At 38.0% G+C, this 23,425-nt stretch overlaps 1 protein-coding gene across 11 annotated transcripts in view; it reads right to left on the reverse strand.

Moving 5' to 3' along the window:
- NF1 (neurofibromin 1) overlaps positions 1-23,425 on the reverse strand; it is a 260,084-nt gene that overhangs the window by 76,033 nt on the left and 160,626 nt on the right. The gene's annotated exons all lie outside the window — the stretch shown is intronic.

The following is a 23,425-nucleotide window of genomic DNA, read 5'->3' on the forward strand; positions in this document are numbered from 1 at the left end:
GCACTCCTCCCTGATGTATAGTTGGGAAAATATGCCCCTATCTAACCAGTGACTCAAGCTATATTAAGTATTCAAGAAAGCCAGTCTTACATTTCTGACTCTGATGTAAATGAAGCAACTCGTCTTAAATAAAGAAGTGCACAATGTCTTGGTACTTGCTGCTATTTTACTGTCTTAATGAAGTAAAACTAATGAGTTTCTTTTTTTTAAATGAAATGTTTTCTTTTTAAGGCTTCAATTTACTGCACAAAATATAAAGCATCTCAACTTTAATATGTATTTTATGTATGTTTACACTGTCAAACATCTGGGAAAAAATAAAAGGTCTATGCTCATAACTGTGTCATTTGGCTTTCTAGTCATACCAACTTAATCTACTTGGTAGAATCAAAATGACTTAACCTTTTTTTTGTTCTAGGGTACCCTGGTCAAGTCTTTATGGTAAATGTAATATTGGAGGTATCCAAGAGTTCTGTCACTACGTAGAGTAAAACTGTGGCTGCCTCCCCATGAATGGTTATGTCACATCATTATTTTGCACACAAGCCATGATTGTTTTAAATCTAAATGATGTCCTGCTTCTGAGGAACTCTTGGCTACTTTACAGATTATATAATGGACAAAAGCTCTTCAAAAAGCTAGAAGACACTAGGCTTTGCATTTTAATAAGTAAAGTTTAATGGCGTTTTTTGTATTTAAGGGAAGTATTAAAAATGTAATAAAAATTTCAAGCTTAAAGACATGTAAAGGAACAGTTTTAGTGCATATTTAACAGACTGTTCATTAATGGAAAATTAAAATATTTAAAAAATTAAAAGCCTTTTATGTGCAGGAGAGGGAAATTTATCTTTTACACATCAGAAGTTAGAATCTGACTTACCTAAGTTAAAAATAAGATTAGTTTCAGGATAAAATCATGGGGGTCTAACAAACATGGGCAATACTAAGGAAGGGAAGGAAAAGGAAAGGAGAAAGGGAAAGAAGGCTGGGATTCATTTGGTGCTACGACCAGGTGATGAACCCAATAAAACAGACAATAAGCCTACAGCTGGGCATGGGACAGATCTTGACACTCCAAACTGCACTGGGACTTCAACTAGAAGAAAATTGAGAATTTTCTACAAATATACAAGTAAGCCATCTTTTGAATCAGAGAAAAACATAAGTAATAGCCAAGAGTCAGAAAAAGAGACCCAGAAACACGGCTAGATTAAAATGCAAGACAGCATAACTGAAATGGGTGAGCCACAAATGAGGAATTTAATTTGTGAGACATAAGGAAGAATCTATTTCAAGCATTCTTAGAGTTGGTAAAAGACTACAGATAGAAATTTTGGGGCTCCTTCCTAAGGACTTTTAAAACTAAGATTTCTTTCCACATTTGGAAGCATTTCTACTCAGAGAAAGAGAAAAGTAACAACCTTCTAATGTGCTCTTTCTTTTTTCTTTCTTTCTTTCTTTTTAAGGGGCAGGCTTATGGAAAAATTACTTTTAAGGTTCAATGAAGCAGTTCCTCTCCTATACTGACTTAGTACAGTGACTCTTGAACATTTTTCTGCCCTGGCAAACCTAACTGGCTCACTATTGTCAGGAGGGAATCTCACCATGAAGAAAAGAAATTATTTGAAATAGTCCCTAAATGATTTGAAAATGGGCAAGCTGTTTCTCCTCCCTCCCAATCAACAATCTAGTATCTTCACCATCAATGGTACAGGCTAATTGCTTAGATATTTCCTAATCTACGACATACTTGCATCTTGTTTTCAAAAACCACACACACTGAATTGCACAGAAAGTAGGTTTCTTAAAGGTAACTGTCTTTCACTCTGAGGGTGCCAAAAATTCAGTGCTGTCTTAGAAATCCTATGAGGAAAAGTGACCAAAAAGTGAAATTGCGCTTTATAGCATTAGCAGCACCTATAAATTATGCCAATCTTAATGATGTGTCTGCAAAATGCAGAGAAAAAAATGCAGTAAATTTACACGTACAACATATGTCAACCACACAGACCCAAGTCCTCAGAAAGAAGTATTATCTAGCCTTACAGTAATTACATACTTCCTTCTAAGGAAATTGTGTTCTTATCATTACCGATGGAGGAGGGAGCAGTATTTGCCACTCAAACAAGAACTACCGTATTACTGGGCTCCATAAACATTTCAAAATGCATTATCCTCAGTGTCTATCTCTCAAGCTCATAAGTTATATATCCATCCATCCATACCTAAGGTTTGATTTCATTTTACAAGTAACTTTTGTTTCTCCCCAGTCAAGAGAATTAAAATAAGAGCACAAACACAAAAGCAAATGCAATAAGGGATAAAATAGTGGTGAAGGGTATTGTGCTCTGGTGTCAAATGTTCTAGGCCTAAATCCTGTCTCTGCCGCTTCTCAACTGTACAACCCTGGGCAAGTTACCAATGCCCTAAGTCATATGGGCTGGCAGAAATTATTCATAGTGGGTATTTTTTCCTGAGGAATAAATGGCATAATTCATATACAGTCTTATCACAGTGTCTTGGCTCCCCACATTCTACACGCAGTAATTTTGCTGTTAGTATTATTATACGTGTATGTCCAAACCCAGTGCTTTGAGAAATTCCCACATACGTAAACACCCAAGTGCCACACTCTAAGAGCAAGAAAATGAAATAGTATATTTTTTGCTTCAGTCCCTGATCCTTCACCCTCCAGGATTCAGGTTCAGATGTTAGTGAGACGGGGACCCAGAAGAAAGTCAGAGAAACATTCTCTTATCACAGCAGGATGAGAAAATGTCTTCTATGCCTAACTTAAAAGATGACAAATATGTGCTATTCAATAATCTTCCATAACAATGTTCTGAAGCAACAGCAAATTCCTTTACACCAAAAATGTCACACAAAAGTCAGTTTTAAAACCTTTATAAGATTATTCCTTATGAAATATATTGTAAGAACTAGATAAGGAATGATACCATGAACTGCAAATGTCATGCTTAAAAGTGAAAAATTATATTTCTATTAAAACCAGAATCAAAACAACAATGCCCATTACCATCAATCTTTTAAACATTATTCCAGAATAAAAGACAACAGATATAAATAAAATTATAGGAAAAACCCAAAATGGTTATTATTAACAGGTGAAATAATTATCTATCCAAAGGATTCCTCAGGAATGCCTCCAGAAGAACAACTTTAAATAAATAACAGCAAAATAAATATGCAAACATTAATGGTTTTCTCACATTCTGGCAACAAATAATTAGAAGATTACAGGAAAAGGATACTATTCATGACAGCAACAACAAACCAAAATATATAATGCCAAGAAATAACATTCACATGAAATGTGCAGGACCAAATGGGGAAAAGTTAAAAACCGTTAATGAGAAGTATAAACCAAGACTTGATGGAGACGATAAACAAAGGTCTCCCCATTCATTTATTCTTTCACTCAGTAAGTATTTTTTCAGCATCTGGAATGTCCAAAGGCACAAAGGCTAAGCACAGGAGACACACCTTGACTGATATTGTAAAGATGTGATTAATTCCAGATAATCTATGGATTAAGCCAACTCTGACAAACATTCCAATGAGATTCTTGTTAGAATAAAACACTTAAGTCCATCTGGAAAAATACACAGGCAAGAATAGAAAAAGGAGGAAACAGAAGAAGTATCTTAGCCTTTCTTCATCAGCTATAATAATTAAGACAGAATGGTAGTGGCATATAAATAGAAAGGAAGATAACTACAATATAGAAATGATAGCACAATTAGAGCACAGGACACATATGAAGTTCTCTGTGCCTCCATTTCCTCACAGGGTAGTTGTGAGGAAAAAATGAGTTAATACACACATATATATGGAATCTAAAAAAAAAAAAATGGTTCTGAAGAACCTAGGGGCAGGTCAGGAATAAAGACGCAGATGTAGAGAATGGACTTGAGGACACGGGGAGGGGGAAGGTTAAGCTGGGACGAAGTGAGAGAGGGGCACTGACATATATATACTACGAAATGTAAAACAGCTAGTGGGAAGCAGCTGCATAGCACAGGGAGATCAGCTTGGTGCTTTGTGACCACCTAGAGGGGTGGGATAGGGAGGGTGGGAGAGAGACGCAAGAGGGAGGGGATATGGGGATATATGTATATGTATAGCTGATTCACTTTGTTATAAAGCAGAAACTAACACACCACTGCAAAGCAATTATACTCCAATAAAGATGTTAAAAAAAACATGAGTTAATACGTATAAAGTGCTTAGAACAGTACCTACCATGTAGTGCGTTCTCAGACACTGTTAACTTTAGAAGGAAAAAAATAAAAAAATCAAAGGGGAAGGGAAAGATTCAAAAAACAATGCTGGGAAAATTTGAAAACAGTCCAATTTAACACTTACTTCATGTGATACACCTACATAGTGAACTAAAAAAGATAATATAAAAAAGGAAGTCTTAAAACCAGCAGAAGAATAAAAAAGAATATAAATCTCTGGGTGGAAGGCTATTTTTAATTATAAAAAGAAAAAGAAATCACAAAGAAATCATCAATAGGTTTGTCATACAAAATCCCAAACTTCTTGGGCTTCCCTGGTGGCGCAGCGGTTGAGAATCTGCCTGCCAATGCAGGGGATACGGGTTCGAGCCCTGGTCTGGGAAGATCCCACATGCCGCGGAGCAACTAGGCCCGTGAGCCACAGTTACTGAGCCTGTGCGTCTGGAGCCTGTGCTCTGCAACAAGAGAGGCCGTGGTAATGAGAGGCCCGCGCACCGTGATGAAGAGTGGCCCCCACTTGCCGCAACTAGAGAAAGCCCTCGCACAGAAACGAAGGCCCAACACAGCCATAATAAAATAAATTAAAAAAAAAAAAATCCCAAACTTCTTATGCTGCAAACAATGAGCCTGATAAAAATACTCAAAGAGAAAAATGTAAAGGAGATTGTTAATCAAATGCTCATAAAATTGATAAGAAAAATACTTAGATTTCCCAATGGACAAGTGGGTAAAGGACACAAACAGAATGTTTAAAAGACAGGAAGCATGGGGATTGATAAGTATATGGGAATATGGCAAACCACATAATAACTGAGAAATAAAAATAAAATGTGATACCACGCTTATTACTAAAACAGCAAGCAATTTTTTTTTTTTTTTTTTTAATAATCTTCTACGTGTACATGTGTGTTTCTTTTCATTTGTCCTAAGATTTTTTTCTGGGGGAAGGGGAAGATTCCTTGAATCTATGGAATTTTTTTTTTTTAAGTTTAATTTTATTTATTTATTTATGGCTGTGTTGGGTCTTCATTTCTGTGCAAGGGCTTTCTCCAGTTGTGGCAAGTGGGGGCCACTCTTCATCACGGTGCGCGGGCCTCTCACTGTCGCGGCCTCTCTTGTTGCGGAGCACAGGCTCCAGACGCGCAGGCTCAGTAATTGTGGCTCACGGGCCTAGTTGCTCCGTGGCATGTGGGATCTTCCCAGACCAGGGCTCGAACCCGTGTCCCCTGCATTGGCAGGCAGATTCTCAACCACTGCGCCACCAGGGAAGCCCCAGCAAGCAATTTTTTTAAAAGTAAAAAAAAAAAAAAATCAATGCTGGGGAAGACATTAGGAAATAGTCACATTCACATACTGGTACAACTCTTTGGGACAGCAATTGGCAATTGCGATGAGAAAACAGCTATTCTGAGTTGCTGCCTAAGCATTTTACAGTATGACAACCCTACACATACCCAGAGTCTGGACATTTAGATAAGGACTCAAATTAGGATTACCACCAGAAGTTCCCACTTTGCTATTCCTGGGGCACCTTTTAAAATAAGCACTTAGAGTCGAGCCTGTAAAAAGTTAAGTGACTGTCATCCCAACCAACTTACAAGAGGTGCTTCCTACCCTGTACTGTATCTCTTGAACTGGGGCAGAGGACTGCTCTTCCCCCAGCTCACTGTGCACCCCCCCACCCCCCCACCCCCGGCGACGTTTCTGGGATCTCTAAATAATAAATCTTGTGACTTTACTTCCTTTTTCTGAGTGTACTGAAACTGAGCCTTCAATCAAAACGACCCCAGGGGTTTTCACTTCCCTTGGAAATTGAGGGAGCTACTTTCCAACCCCGAGTGGGTGGCTTGTGCCTCCTCATTCAACAAGTCATAATCTGCATATCTTTAAATTAATATACCAATGACGGGGGAGGGCAACACAGCAATGATCAAAAACCTAAAATATTTTAACCTTTAACCTAGTAAATTCTAGGTAAATACCAGCATTCTTTCTAATAGCAAGAAAAACAGAATGCTAAATATCTACCATTAGGAAACTGGTCAAGTAAATGATGACCCACTGGCCAGAGTATTACGTGTCCAATACAAATATTTATGTAGAGGTTTTTTTTTAAGTTTGAAAAGTGGAAAATGCATATACTAGAAAGATAGGCAAAAACTATAGGATATATAAACACGTATGTTATAGAACTATGTATAAAAACAACGAAAAAGATAAATATACCAAAATGCTAATATGTATACCAAGTGTGTTTTATCACCTGCTTTGTCTTTGAAAAATGCAAGAGATCTTAGAAAAGAACTATTGAAACAGCTGTCCAAGGGCTCTAGGTTGAGTAAGAAAATGAGACGATGCAAAATGAACTGTGAATAGGGAGGGGTGGTTAAGAAACTGGAGGGTATCATGGAATAAAGATCAGAGACAGAGATGCACTATCAGATTTTTTGGAAGCACATACTTACTATATTAGCTTACATTAGCTCTACACGGTTAACTGCTGTCAGGATTGTTCTCCAACAAATCTAACCAAACAAGCTCTTTTCTCTCCTAATAACAAAGCAAATGAACAATAACAACAACAAAAACCCCTCCAAAAAACTTTCAATAATTTTCCATGTCTCAGAATAAAATCTAAATTCTTAATATGGCTTACTGTATGATCGGGCCCTTGCCACCCTTTACAGTATCATCTTAAAATTTTCCAGCTCCCTCACACTGTATAGTTCAAACAAAACATCTTTCTGCCCCTGTAATTCACCATGCTCTCTCTTGCCATCAGGCTCTCAGAGATTCTTCATGTCCTCACCACTACACTCCTTTCCTCCTTCTTCCCCTGGCAAACCTTTATTTATCCTTTTTATTTCAGTGTAGATTATCACCTCCTGCTAGGAGATTTTTTTTCGTGGGGGGCGGGGGGGAGAAGGGCCAGCTTGATCTGAATTTATTAAATAAAAGGATGAATTAATACAGATCAAAGATATGACTGGTGCGCTAACAATAACCTACTTAAGACAGACCAAGTCAAACCTCCAAGTCTTTCTTATTCTAGAGCCTAAGTTTCTTCCAATAGGTCAAAGTCTTAGCTTCATAGTCCAGAGAAAAGAGAGATGAAAGAAAAGTTATGAATGAAGGGGATTTGGCTAGGCTGCTACTTGTCATATAAGAAATTAGTTCTGGGCAGTGGGGAGTTACCTTTGGAACAATTTCAGAGAAAGGTTAATTCTGATACCTGTGAACAATTTAGTATAAGTAGATTGCTCAAGGGAAATCAAGGAAACAGAGAAAAAAAAAGCCACCTCAATGTGTTAATAATGTGTTAAGCAGATTAGTCTGCTCCACACTTTCAAAACTGTGATACAAGTGAGGTTCTTAAGAAGCTCATTTTTTACGAACTGTCACTTTGGTTCAACGGCCCCAACTCTGTTAAACACGTTCAGGAACCGGTTGAGACATATGCCCAATACACCCATTTATCTTTTCAATAAACCATGGCCTGATATTCTGAATTTGTTGGAAGTTATTGATGAAATCTAAGTACGGAAATTAAACATACACACACAAACACACAATAAAAGCAGCAAAACTGTACAGTATTTTCTGATCAAAACAATTCTAAGAGTATTTAAAGTACACTGTGATTTAATAGAGAGAGCATGAGATAAGACCGTCACCAAAAGCCTGTGTTGTTATCTTGGGTAAACGATTACATGTGTCCTCTGGTAAAAATCTTGTTAAGAACACGTGTTCCACATGGGTATTTTAAAGAATAGATAAAACATGTATATTAAAGCACTTTGTAGGTGCTATATAAAGGTTGTAAATATTACTCCTATGTCTTGTATAAGAGATTCTCGGTAATTAAAAACATCAGAAATGGAGATAACTGAACCCATAGTGGTACATAATTCCCCATGTATCTGTCTTCCTTAGTTACACTTCAAATAACTAATTTACAAGGTTTGTTATTTATTTACTCCATGGAAAATATGATTTATCAGTAAAAAATTAGATATCTGAATATTTCAAATGGGTATCTCAAGGCCAAGTATCAAATAAATCTGATGAAATACTCAACACCAGGAAATGTAGTTTTTCACTTTGTGCTATTTTGTTGCCCATAGTCACAGCTCGAAAAAACAAAGTGAACACTTCTGGAAGGCTGAGGGAGTTCAAATGCCTGTCAAATGCTTGCCTCAACAGAAAATAAACTAAGATTTAATGGCTTTTCATTGAGAAAGAAAAGAACAAAACACCACTAGGGAAAAATAAAGATGCCATACACCACAAAAACCATTGGAAGGCCCTTCCTTGCCAAGCGAACCCTCAGTAACCACAACTGCACCTGAGACACCGTATAGTGTAAGAGTAACTGGCACACAGCCACATCCATTTACCAGTTCTATTACTTGGAATCAGATACTCAGCTGCATTTCCTCATACCAATGACAAATAAAGAAAGCCAATAAATGTTTAAAAATAATTTCATTTATCTACAGGCTCTAGTATTTCCTCATGGTATGGCTTTTCTACAATGAGTAAATGAAATCTTTTTTGCTTAACAAAGTATACTCTGATGAAGTGTTATGAGTCTCTTGCCCTGAAACTAAATTAAAAAAAAAAAAAAGCTGCAGGACATTAAATATAAACTTAGAAACACACTGTAAAGGCTAGTCTCTTTAACACATAGTAAAAGTGGGCTTCCCTGCTGGTGCAGTGGTTGAGAATCTGCCTGCCAGTGCAGGGGACACGGGTTCGATCCCTGGTCTGGGAGGATCCCACATGCCGCGGAGCAACTGGGCCCGTGAGCCACAGTTGCTGAGCCGGCGCGTCTGGAGCCTGTGCTCCGCAACAAGAGAGGCCGCGATAGTGAGAGGCCCGTGCACCACGATGAAGAGTGGCCCCCACTTGCCACACTAGAGAGAAAGCCCTCGCAAAGAAACGAAGACCCAACACAGCCATAAATAAATAAATAAATAAATTAATTAATTAAATTAAAAAAAAACATAGTAAAAGTAATCAAAGGATGAAGGAGTCACCTGAAACTAGTAAAACATCTTCATATATTAATGATGAGTTGACTATAAACTGATTTAAATTTTAAACATAAATGTCACATATCTAAATTTCTTTACATTTTTCTTCAAAGCAGGCATGTTTGAGTCTTTAAACTCTTATTCCAATGAGGCTGTCATTAGTGAAAACACCTTTGGGGCCCCTCCTTTCAAATATTACTAAGAGCCAGTTTATATGTCACACAAGAAAAAACTCATTTTAAACAAATATATTACTAAATGACATTTTGCCTTATCAAAAAATTTCAAATATGAAGATTTTCCCACCCCATTTAAAAAGAACATGTTTTAGACTTCGACAACACGTCCAAAAATGTATTTCCCTAAAAATGTGTGCTCAAAGGCATCAGGATTTGAAGTAAGTACATCACCTCCAACAGCGGCTCTTCTGAAGGGAGCAATATTCACTTGGATGTATTTACCCTCGGATGCTTGTTTTAGAATTTTTCCCTATTGTTTCATAAAATCAAACCTCATAAATATATCTCAGGATTATTTCCTTTCAAGGATTATATATTAACACTAAAAGAGGTGAACCACAGTTGATTCAAAAAAATCAACTGTGTTTTCATAACAATAGACGGATTGCAGCCACTGTTTCTTTTTAAGTACTGTCAAGTCATAAATCACTAAATCGCCCTTGATGAGTAAACCAAAGCCTTGTTTCACTAACAGCCAAGGCCACTATACTTCTATAAACCAAGAATAACAGAAAACAAAACCACTCGAGAAATCTTTTGGCTCAATTCAGGACTCCAACTCTAATCACTGTTATTAAATCAAGTCTTCTTCCTTTAAACTACAGTCATGTGTGTCCATAATTAAAACTGGCGATTAGTCTTAACACTAGCACTGAATGATTACATACATATAATAATTAAAAGCTAAGTTCATTTATTAAGTGTTCTATGAAATGCCACATGCTCTGCTAGATTCTCTGTGTATCCAGATGAAGACATATAAGATCTAGGAGCTAAAAGTCCAATAGATGAACAGGAAAATAATATTCTATGTATCCCCATGTTTATTGCAACGTTATTTAAAATAGCCAAGATGTGTAAACAACCTAAGTATCCATCAGTGGGCAAACTGATAAAGAAAATGTGGTGTAAAAAGACCCCGAATAGCCAAAGCAATCTTGAGAAAGAAAAACCGAGCTGGAGGAATCAGGCTCCCGGACTTCAGACTATACTACAAAGCTACAGTAATCAAGACAGTATGGTACTGGCACAAAAACAGAAATATAGATCAGTGGAACAGGATAGAAAGCCCAGAGATAAACCCACGCACCTATGGTCACCTTATCTTTGATAAAGGAGGCAAGAATATACAATGGAGAAAAGACAGCCTCTTCAATAAGTGGTGCTGGGAAAACTGGACAGGTACATGTAAAAGAATGAAATTAGAACACTCCCTAACACCATACACAAAAATAAACTCAAAATGGATTAGAGACCTAAATGTAAGACCGGACACTATCAAACTCTTAGAGGAAAGCATAGGCAGAACACTCTATGACATAAATCACAGCAAGATCCTTTTTGACCCACCTCCTAGAGTAATGGAAATAAAAACAAAAATAAACAAATGGGACCTAATGAAACTTAAAAGCTTTTGCACAGCAAAGGAAACCATAAACAAGACGAAAAGACAACCCTCAGAATGGGAGAAAATATTTGCAAATGAAGCAACTGACAAAGGATTAATCTCCAAAATTTACAAGCAGCTCATTCATCTCAATATGAAAAAAACAAACAACCCAATCCAAAAATGGGCAGAAGACCTAAATAGACATTTCTCCAAAGAACATATACAGACTGCCAACAAACACATGAAAGAATGCTCAACATCATTAATCATTAGAGAAATGCAAATCAAAACTACAACGCGATATCATCTCACACCGGTCAGAATGGCCACCATCAAAAAAATCTACAAACAATAAATGTTGGAGAGGGTGTGGAGAAAAGGGAACCCTCATACACCGTTGGTAGGAATGTAAATTGATACAGCCACTATGGAGAACAGTATGGAGGTTCCTTAAAAAACTAAAAATAGAACTACCATACAACCCAGCAATCCCACTACTGGGCATATACACTGAGAAAACCGTAATTCAAAAAGAGTCATGGGGCTTCCCTGGTGGTGCAGTGGTTGAGAATCTGCCTGCCAATGCAGGGGACACGGGTTTGAGCCCTAGTCTGGGAGGATCCCACATGCCGCGGAGCAACTATGCCAGTGAGCCACAATTGCTGAGCCTGCGCGTCTAGAGCCTGTGCTCCGCAACAAGAGAGGCCGCGATAGTGAGAGGCCCGTGCACCGCGATGAAGAGTGGCCCCCGCTTGCCGCAACTAGAGAAAGCCCTAGCACAGAAGCGAAGACCCAACGCAGCCATAAATAAATAAATAAATAAAATTAAAAAAAAAAAAAAAAAAAAAAAAGAGTCATGTACCACAATGTTCACTGCAGCTCTATTTACAGTAGCCAGGCCATGGAAGCAACCTAAGTGTCCACTGATAGATGAATGGATAAAGATGTGGCACATATATACAATGGAATATTACTCAGCCATAAAAAGAAACAAAATTGAGTTATTTGTAGTGAGGTGGATGGGCCTAGAGTCTGTCATACAGAGTGAAGTAAGTCAGAAGGAGAAAAACAAATACCGTATGCTAACACATATATATGGAATCTTAAAAAAAAAAAGGTCATGAAGAACCTAGGGGCAAGACGGGAATAAAGACGCAGACCTACTAGAGAATGGACTTGAGGACACGGGGAGGGGGAAGGGTAAGCTGGGACAAAGTGAGAGAGTGGTAGTGTATATATGGTCATATATACACTACCAAATGTAAAACAGATAGCTAGTGGGAAGCAGTCGCACAGCACAGGGAGATTAGCTCAGTGCTTTGTGACCAGCTAGAAGGGTGGGATAGGGAGGGTGGGAGGGAGGGAGATGCAAGAGGGAAGAGATATGGGGATATATGTATATGTATAACTGATTCACTCTGTTATGAAGCAGAAACTAACACACCATTGTAAAGCAATTATACTCCAATAAAAATGTTAAGAAAAATAAATAAAAAAAAATAAAAGTGATGCATTCTGAACAGCCTAACACTTGTATGAGGCTCTGCTTCAGCAAATCACAATGCCACAGTCATTTCTCCTTAATGACTGAAGGTGATTCAAGAGATGGGTTACCCACCAGAGAAGGCTCTTCATGCTGAAAAATCTGTGCATTAAAAAATATATTTAAGACCATGAGTATGAAAATTACCAAGTAGCGAAAGATATGGAAAGACTCAGGAACTGTCACAGCTTGGAGAAGACGAAGGACACAGCAACTATATGTAATGTGGGATCCTAAGTGGATTGTGGAACTGAAACGGGATATAAGGCGGAAACTAAAATTTGAAGAAGTCTTTAGTTCAGCTGACAGGAGCATACTAATATTAATTTCCTGGTTTGATCATTGTACTGTGGTTTTGAAAATTATAAACATTATGGGAATCTGAGTGAAGGGTATGTGTGAACTCTCCGTATTATATATTTGAAACGTTTCTGTAAGTTTGAAGTTATTTCAAAAAAAAAGGTTTTATTATAGAAGAAAAAAATAAAAATATATTTAATAGCAAAAAAAGAAAAAAAGAAAATGTGGTGTATATATGTATGTACACACACACACACACACACACACACACACACACACACACACACACAATGGTTGCCAGGGACTAAGAGGGTTGAGGTGAGGAAGAATGGGGAATGACTGCTGATGAGTATGGGGTTTCTTTTTGCGGTGATGAAATGTTTAAAATTACGTAGTGGTGATGATTGCCCAACTGTGTGAATATACTAAAAACCACTAAATTGTACACTTTTAAAAGGGTAAACTTTATGTGAATTATGTCTCAATAAAGCCGTTTTTTTTTCTTAACTTGCCTAGAGGAGTGAGAGTCAGGTTACTGAGATGGGTCTTGAATCAAAAGTAGGAGTTTGCCTATATTAACGGCACCCAAAGGCAATGGTAAGCCTATGCAGAATCACAGAGGCATGCCAGAGTAGGAAAATAGTGAGATGGTCAGTGTTGCTGAAGCAAAGGCGAGACATCTTTCTACAGCTGTTACTACAAACTGTGATGACTAGTCTTCTATTATTAAACTTAAATGACCAATTGAGAAAGTTATTTTAAGACTTTATTGACCAATATAGGAGGTAATGTGCAGAATGCTCATGTGGCATTCTGAGCTCTCTGGGCAGACTTTGTGGCTTTGCCAGCTCCTAGAGTCTTCTTGACAACTGCCCTTAAAGATACCCTCAGCAGTGTGTCATGAACACACTTTCCTGAGAACAGCCCAGAAAGCATACAAGGCTTACTTGGAACCACATCAATGACGACAGCATCATGAGATTTCCAGAATAAGGCCAGCATCTCTAGCCTCTTACCAAAATGACTTTCAATCTCCTGCTTTAGTTCAGCAATCTTGCAACTACTGTGAACCGTGTAAAAGATTATGAAGAGACTTGTATGACGCTAAGGAAAAAAGGTTCATCTTATAAGTCAGTGGTTTTTTGAAGTGTGGTACCTATATGATGGGGTGGTATATGAAACAGTCATTTAATAATTCCGTATTTCTTTTTTACTGTTATCTTTTGTTTGCTGGTTTTCTAGTTATGGCAATCAATACTGATTTTCTGTTTATGGTATAATACAAAATTTCCTTTAAGAAAAAAGTCAATAAAAAAATATTGATTAACTAATAGGATAGATCTTACGAAGAAACACAAAAACCCCAGAGGTGGTATATGAACACCTTAAGTATAAAAACTTAGTTAATAGAGCACATAAAAGGTTTTATCTAAAAGTCACACGGTCATATTTTAGAGCGATCATTCTGGCAGTAATGTGGAAGAAGGAGGGGATGGGGTAACATACCGGTGACAAAGAATCCAAATAGGAAGTTATTTCAACAGCCTAGAACAGAGTGCAGCAAACTATGGTCCACTGGTGATATCCCGCCCACATGCTACTTGTGGCCTGTTTTTGTATGACCTGCAAGCTAAAAATGGCTCTTATATTTTTAAAGAGCAGTTAAAAACCAAAAACCAAACAAAACAAAAACAAGAAAAAAAGAAAAACTTTATGTGGCTTATAAAGCCTAAAATATTTACTACTGCTCCTTTGACAAACAAGTTTGCTAACCCCAGCTTAGACAACTGATAAAGCTACAAACTGAGTCTGTAATGTAAGGATAAAGTACAAAAAATTTTTTGAGGCAGAATCAACAAGACTTAGTGATTAATCAGATGTATGTGGTTAAGAGAAGGTAGAAATGAAGACTGATGTTTAGCCTCCCATTTAAAACTCAAGGTGGATGGAGATACCATTATCCAAGAGAAGGAAACACAAGAGCTTCTTTTTAAAATTAAATCACTTTTTTTCATTTATAATGAAAAACAAGAATAAATAACAAGCCAAAATTAGATAACAGGCTTACGGTATTATACTGTAATAATACTGGAAGACAAACTTGTTCAAAGACAGACATTTCCCCTCAGAACATGTATTTTGCCACTAAGGAGAAATGTGTTCTTTTTCCTGTATTAGATTCCTACAATGAAGAGGCTGAAATTTTACTGTAAAACTGCTTATGTACAATTCTGAAAGGTACTCACATTTAAGTCTAACATAACAATAGCCTGTTTTTGCACATTTGCATATCCACTTTCTCAGGAAGCTTCCAAAAAGATTTTTGAAACGTAGATGTCCACACTGAAAAGCCACTTGCTACTACATACTATTGAAAAAAAAAAAACCAACAAGCCCAAAATGGAGTCACTTGTGCTAAAACCGAGACTTAATACCTAACCTAACTGCAGTTACAACCTTCTCCAGGAATGTAATCCTAACCAGTCGAAGTGGAATTTTCTGGTCAGCACCAAAAGGAAGTCGAGATAATCTGCCACACAGACAGACCCTGTCCATCCCCCGTCCATCCCCCACGGTAGGTTACTTAAGCCTGAAATAACTTTTGTTTATGACTTCCTTGTCTCGCCTTTAAAAACTTTCCATAAATCTAAAAAAAACGGTACTGATGAACCTAGTGGCAGGGCAGGAGTAAAGACATAGACAGACACAGCGGGGGAAGGGGAAGCTGGGACGAAGTGAGAGAGTAGCATTGACATATATACACTACCAAATGTAAAATGGATGGCTAGTGGGAAGCTGCTGAATAGCACAGGGAGATCAACTCGATGCTTTGTGACAACCTAGAGGGGTGGGATAGGGAGGGTGGGAGGGAGGCTCAAGAGGGAGGGGATACGGGGATATATGTATACATATAGCTGATTCACTTTGCTGTACGGCAGAAACTAACACAACATTGTAAAGCAATTATACTCCAATAAAGATGTGGAAAACAAAACCAAAAACTTTCCCTTTCCATAATCCTTTGGAGCTCCTCTCTACTTGTTAGATGGGATGCTGTCCGATTCATGAATTATTCAAATAAAGCCAATTAGATCTTTAAAATTTACTCGGTTGAATTTTTGTTATACAACACAGGTAAAGAATATGAATGTACATTATGATCCACATCATACAAATAAAGAAATCCTCTCAAAACAGCTGCCAGAAAGTAGAAATAGGACTTTGTAATGCAGGGAAAACTGTAAATGACCAAATGTTTATTATTTTAGACATCACTAATGGTATCAGCCCTCAGACATGAAGAAACAAAGAGAAGTTTCAGTAAATTCCAGTGTTTGTTGTACCCTATTATGTACAAGTACTCACTGTGCTAGCAGGTACAAAGAATAAGAAGTAGTACCTGATCACAAGGAAGCCAGAATCTGGCTGAAGAAAGACTGAGGATACATCTATAGTTAAAAAACAGACTCTGATAAGTGCTCTAGAAGTACGAAGTCCTAAAATGTCTGATTCTGAAGTATAGAATTAAGGAAGGCTCTCATAAAAGGTGCTGCCATCAGAGTTAGACCTTGAAGGAAGAATGGAATTTTGAATGAGGAAGAAATACTTTGGGCAGATGGGGAAAGCTGCACAAAGATAAAGAAGTGGGAGGTATTTAAAGGCCTAAGTAATTCCAAATGATTTTTTGGGGGGCGGGGGAACATTTAAGTGCTGGAGCGTTCAGAATTTTAAATTTTACTTAATTACCATCGAGAGGCTTGGGCAGCTTAAGATCAATAAGAAGACAATAAGAAATTCAAGGTTGGAGAGCCATTTGGCTGGGTAATGACGCAGTTACCTGAGAAAGAGATTATGAGAAAAATATGTTATCGGCCAAAAAGTTTGTTCGGCTTTTTCCATAAGATCTTACCAAAAAACCCAAACGAACATTTTAGCCAACCCAACATATCTGGGTATAAGAATAGGAAGGGGAAAATGTTGAATTTAAAATTTTAAATAAGTTGAGATTGAGGTGTTTGAAGCATCAATAAAAAGTTATCTGTGCATTATCTTAGTACTCTGATTTATAATATCTACTCTGAGGCTTTTTATATTTACTTCTTAGGTCTGATCACACAAACCTCCGGTTAAGTTAGGTTCTATACAATATGTACCTAATATAAATAAGATTTAGCAAGCACTGGTTCTCTTCATTCAGGAGGAAAAAGAAACCTACATAGCAAAGTAAAACAAGTCAGAAACATGTACTGACTTGAGCTTCTGCCACTTATGTAGCCATTTCCTTGTATGTCAACACCATTGTTCACAGCCTTGCAATTCTTTAAAAGAGCCGGCTAATGTGATGAAAACGTTAGCACAATACAACCCAACTTCCCTGTATACCACTTATCAAGGAAAAGGAGTGACCGAAAGATGAAATTCCTTTAAAGAATTCACTTAATGTGCTTCAATGTGGGTGATTTAATGTACTAAAAAAAATCTTTGTAAACTCAATATGAAAAGTATCACTTTCAGATGCAATTCTTTTCTTATTTAGCTTTATGTTAATAAAGTTTAACTTCTTTTCTAATAGAATAATTATTTACTAGAAATTAAACTCCTAGAATGCTATATTCTTGAATTATTTTTAAAACTTCAAAATAATCCTAGCCAAAAACTACCTACCCTCTAAACATATATACAAGATGCTTTAAGAAAAAAAAATCTATCTCTAATATACTTACTTGATTTTAAGTCATGATAATCACAGCAGGCAAAGAGTATATTCCTCCAGTTAGTGTTAATCCAATGAAGACATTCACTAATATACACATGGATAAGAGGAATAACAAAGTGGTATTCACAGGGTTCTTTAAATAAGACACTAGATTTTAGAGGAACTTTATTTGAATTCCTTGATTTCTGCCACAGTCCATCTGTTTGCACCAGTTTGGAAAGCACTCAATAGGTTATTTCCAAAGAGCAAATAGCAGATCAAGTTTATAACATGTGACTTACTAATTTTATTTAAACAGCACACAGTGAGTGAGAAATTAGATCCCCCACGGGACACTGGAGAAAGCCTGAAGTTTTAATCTTCAAAGAAAAAACGTCAAAAGGTAATATTAATTTGAAATTTTCTCAATTACACATTAGAACCAAATGTAAATTTTAGCATATATTAGACTTCTAAAATTAAAGTTTGGGCTTTAAGTTAAAAAAAAGAATAGTTAACCATGTTCAACATGGGCTAGCTGCTTTATCTCAAATGCGGCAAACCATTAGATTTGAATACATGATTAAAAAAAAATTAGCCTTACTTTAAAAATGGTTTACTAGTAATCTTTTGGTGTATGTCTATACTATGCCTATGTCATAGTCCCCATCTACTAAAGAACACTAGACTAAGACTCAGACTCAAGTTCTAGTTCTGGTCATTTTTAGATATGCATCCTTTTGCCTTTGTCTGAGCCCATCTGTAAAATGGAGGAGTTGATATCGATCTCTTCTGAATTTCCTTTTATCTTAAAAACCATGAAATTTGTTAAACCAAGGTTGGCATTTCCCCAGTGCTGAGATTAGGTTTCCTTCATTCCCCCTGCCCCCTCACCACCACTTTTAAAAAAGCAAGTTCTTAGATTTGTTTGTGATCCAAGTGTTAGATTAATTTTCCATAATTATTTTGAAACAGGAAAATGATGTTCAAGCTATTACTCAGTCTGCTCCTCCTGTCTGCTGATGACACTTTGCAGTCAACTCCAACACTGATGACCTCAAATTCTGACAGCTTCTAAGCAGATCAGCCCAAATTCTGAGACAACCCCAAATTCCAAGATAATTCCAGAGTTCCAAATATTTCTGGATCCCAAGACAACTTCAAATCCCAAGACAACTAAGAATACAGAAGTGACCCCAAAGATAGCCACAACCATGAACACGAAAAGTGGTGGCACCACACTGAACGCAATGGACAGCACTCACTTTCTTTTCTACGTAATATTTTTGATGTTTTGTGTACACTCGGGCTGAAGTGGACTTAGACTGTTTGCATTGCTCTCTCAGTTCATTATATCTGCTGAATGACAAGCACACTAGGAAAATCAAATTTATTTCAACTTACTTCTGAGTAAATTATCATATCCTAGTTTAATTTAATTGTTTGCAAATTTTAATTGTGTAAGCTTAATTATTACCTTAATATGATGGTTTCCTTCCTTATTAATGCTAAAAAAGGCAAAATACCACGTTTGCCTTTTAAATGTTTGCAAAACTGAGTTGAAACTCAGGTTTTTACATTAAAGGTATAACAGAAGAAATTATGTTGGCAACGTTTAATCAAAGTATGCTTCTGTGTGTGTGTGTGTGTGTGTGTGTGTGTGTGTGTCTGTGTGTCTGTGTAAAGGATAGGGGGTTGGGGATGGGGACTGAGGAGTGGCATGTGTTGTTTTTGTATTTATTTTATTTTTTAATTAATTAATTATTTATTTATTTTTAAAATTTATTTTATTTATTTATTTATGGCTGTGTTGGGTCTTCGTTTCTGTGCGAGGGCTTTCTCTAGTTGTGGCAAGCGGGGGCCACTCTTCATCGCAGTGCATGGGGCTCTCACCACCGCGGCCTCACTTGTTGCGGAACACAGGCTCCAGACGCGCAGGCTCAGTAACTGTGGCTCACGGGCCCAGCTGCTCTGTGGCATGTGGGATCTTTCCAGACCAGGGCTCGAACCCGTGTCCCCTGCATTGGCAGGCAGACTCTCAACCACTGCGCCACCAGGAAAGCCCTATTTTATTTTTTATTAAATAGACAAAAGGATAAACTACAGTGCTCTACAACAGGGGTCCCCAACCCCCAGGCCTGTTAGGAACTGGGCCGCACAGCAGGAGGTGAGTGGTGGGCAAGGCAAGCGAGGGAAGCTTCATCTGCCCCTCCCCATCACCCGCATTACTGCCTGAACCATCGCTCACATTACCACCTGAACCATTCCTTCCCCTCCCCCCGACCCCGCCGGGTCTGTGGGAAAATTGTTCTTCCACGAAACCGTCCCCGGTGCCAAAAAGGTTGGGGACACCTGCTGTACAAAACAATACATCTATCTGTGTCACCATATTCCATGAATGTGTAATAGTAATAGGTTGTTACAGTAAAAAAGGTTTCAATTCGGCTAACCTTTGGAATGCAGACTGCAGCTGCTCCAATGACAAAATTATCTTAGAGTAAACTTTCGTCTTTTATTGCAAAAGGTCATTTGTAAATCCGATGCCTAGAATTCAGAATTCTTCCCTACAGAAATATGTCCCATAACTACTGGTAAGATTTTCATGCTGGTCTACAAAGACTGATTTAACCTAAAAACCTAGTGTATAATTTTAACAGTGATAATAAACATGTTACCTTTTTAATAACCATGTTATTAATAGTGCAGTCGTTAAGGTTTGAAACCCAGCTCTGATTCTTACTAGTTGTGCCACCATGAATTAAATACCTGACCCAGTGAGACTCCCAAACAAACCAGTAATAAACTGACTATGAATGAATCACTCGGGGTGTCTGTTAGATATACAGATTAGGCTCTACCCTGAAATTTTGATTTGGCAGCCCAGGTAGGGCCTTGGGATATATACATTTGCTTGTTTTAATTTTCCAGGTCATTCTGATTGATACCTAGATTTCTGAATGACTAACAATTTCTCTAAATTTCAGTTTACACACAAGTCAGTCACTGGTAATAATAATAGCTCAGCAGGTTACTTTAAGGGTTAAATGAAAAAGTATATAATACGCACAGTTTGCCTGATGCAGAGAAAGCACTCAGTAAGTTTTAGCTATTATCATTATTACTACTGACACCCAAAAAGCAATTGCCAGGTATCACAATATTCCTAAGAGGAAAATTCTTCATTGTACTTTCAGGTTTTATATTTTTAATTACTCTGACAAAAATAATATGTGCCCCTGGCAACAAGTCAAACAACAGAGATATATAACAGAAATACTATAATTAATCCTCTACCTGCTCCAATCATACTCCCCTGAGATAAGCAATGTTAACAGTTTAATGTGTGTACTTTCACACACTTCACAGTCTATACATATCATATGCCTGTGCACATACACACCCACATTCCTCTGCACCTTGCATGATAAATGTCAGAGCCATCCTTCCGGATCCTTTTAAAGGCGCATTAGAGGACTTCTGTTACTTTCTCCTGCTCAGAATCCATTTTTCCTCATTCTGATATCGGCAATCCAATTTCCCTTTGGGAAACCCTGCTCCCATCCCCCCACCCCTTTTAGTTCACGCAGTTCAAGCTGGCTTCACCACTGAGCTCCAGGGATGGGCACATAATTTGGGCGTAGACAACCAAGAAATTCCATTCCCCTTGCCATAGTGAAAGCCTCAGAAACTGGCAGGTGACTCAAGGCCAATGAGACCAGTACTTTTGCTGTTACTACTGGGAAAGAAGTGTTCTTCCACTGGGTTGTTAAGCTGGGAGAACACAAACCATCACTGGCTATAGTTTAGGAAGAGCTGCCTGGGAATGAAATCAACACAAAGAAACTAGAGTCAAGACACAGAGAAGACAGATGTTCTCCAGATGACACCGTTCAAAGCTCTGCATGTAGTCATGCAAGAAGCCAGTCCATCTCTTGATCTTCTTGGGTACATGTGGCAATTGATATCTTTTCTGGTTTACACAAGTTTAAATTTCATTTCTATCACTTGTAACAAGCAAACTAGACTTAACACATTGCATATTATTCCATAATAGAGATGTATCATTATTTATTCAACAATTTCCTTTTGATACACAGTTTTTTGCCACTATAAACAATGCTGCAACAGCTGTCCTTATATTTATGGTACTTTAAATATTACAGGCTAGGAGCAAAAGTGTACGGGAGGGAATAGCAGGAAAAGATTAGAAACTAAATTAGGTCAAAATTATGGAGCACCCAGCATGCCTGGCTTTATATGAACCTGGACTTTATATGGGGACTCCATTTAACAAATGGAGAGAGACAAGATTAGATCTGAACTGGAAACTGCCTCCAGAAGCAACGTTCAGATGACGTGGAAGTAGCCTGTCAATGCAGGGGACACGGGTTCAAGCCCTGGTCTGGGAAGATCCCACATGGCGCGGAGCAACTAAGCCCGTGTACCACAACTACTGAGCCTGGGCTCTAGAGCCCGTGAGCCACAACTACCGAAGCCCGCGTGCCACAACTACTGAAGCCTGTGCACCTAGAGCCCGTGCTCTGCAACGAGAAGCCACTGCAGTGAGAAGCCCGTGCACTGCAATGAAGAGTAGCCCCCGCTTGCTGCAACTAGAGAAAGCCCGTGCGCAGCAACGAAGACCCAATGCAACCATAAATGAATGAATGAATGAATGAATGAATGAATGAATAAATAAATAAAAAGATGACGTGGAAATAGTTATGTGGGGTTTAGGGAGTAGGAGAATAATGCTGCATTAGTACAGGTTAAAGCTAATAAGAGACTCTCACTAATGGCAGTGGGGGGGGGGATGAATTCAAAAGACATTTCCAAAGTACCGAAAAGTAATATTAAACCATTAAGACTCAATTCAAAAAAAATTAAGACACAGGACAGCCCCTGATAAAGGAACAGCACTAGGAGGTTATTCTGAATCACATGACTGCTAGGCTAGGAACACGCACTTGACGTAGGGGCAGCCAGAAATCTAGTGGCCGGCCAGCATACAGCATTAAGGGCTTTGCCAGACAGGTACTTCTAGCGGAACCATGTCCTCCTTCTGGAATCTGAAGTGTGCAATGTTGAGGTAATGAAGGACCGACTAGCTGGGGCTAAAACTGAAGAAATACAGACAGAGGAAAATAATGAGGTAGAGCTGAACGTGAAGCCAAGAGAGAATTAGCGCAAGCCAGTGCCAGGACTGACAGACATCTAAGTTCTGTCTACATCTGGGCAGGCCCTGCTCTAATTCATGTTTTTCCTGAGGCCTATCTTCTTGAGAAAGTAAGAATGACTTCTTTGTAATAACAGGGCCCTGACTAAAACCGCCTAATTGATGTGCCTAGATCACACAACTAAAATCAGATGTGGTGACTGATACTGAGGAGGATAAAAGAAAGAAGGAAGAATTTTAAATGATTAGGGTTTCTAGAGTGAGACGGGATGGTGATGCTACTGAGAAAGAGAATGTGGTGTGAAGAAGAAGTTGATTTGAATATACACTGAATTAAGTTTTGGACATTTCAAGTGCAAAATGTCTGTGGAGTATCTGTAAGGAGACTGGAATCCACAGCTCAAAAGACATAAACTAATACATGGTAGTCTAAGCCACAAAAACAAAGGAATATCAAAAAGTCAAATCTAAGTGTTCTCTGACAAAGTTGGCTGAGTTACTCCCTTCTCCTGCTTTTGTATACAGTGGAGGAACTGGGCCTTTCTCTACTCTGAGCTATTACGTGCTCATCTGTCCTGGACCTGAGGCTTCACACCAGGTGACAATAAAGGCCAGGAGGCACTCTCATAGGTCTAAGTAAGAAACTGAAACATCTGAAAGTCTGAAATTAGCAAAGTCATATCCCAAAACAAAAACAACAAAAAAAGAAAACCTCAAATATGCTCTGTACAGAACTTTATAGGTCACAAAATACTTTATGGGAGAGGTAGGCAGGATAGTTTTTAT

The sequence above is a fragment of the Balaenoptera ricei genome, chromosome 20, assembly GCF_028023285.1.
Source record: "Balaenoptera ricei isolate mBalRic1 chromosome 20, mBalRic1.hap2, whole genome shotgun sequence".
In the NCBI taxonomy this organism is placed as follows: Eukaryota; Metazoa; Chordata; class Mammalia; order Artiodactyla; family Balaenopteridae; genus Balaenoptera; species Balaenoptera ricei.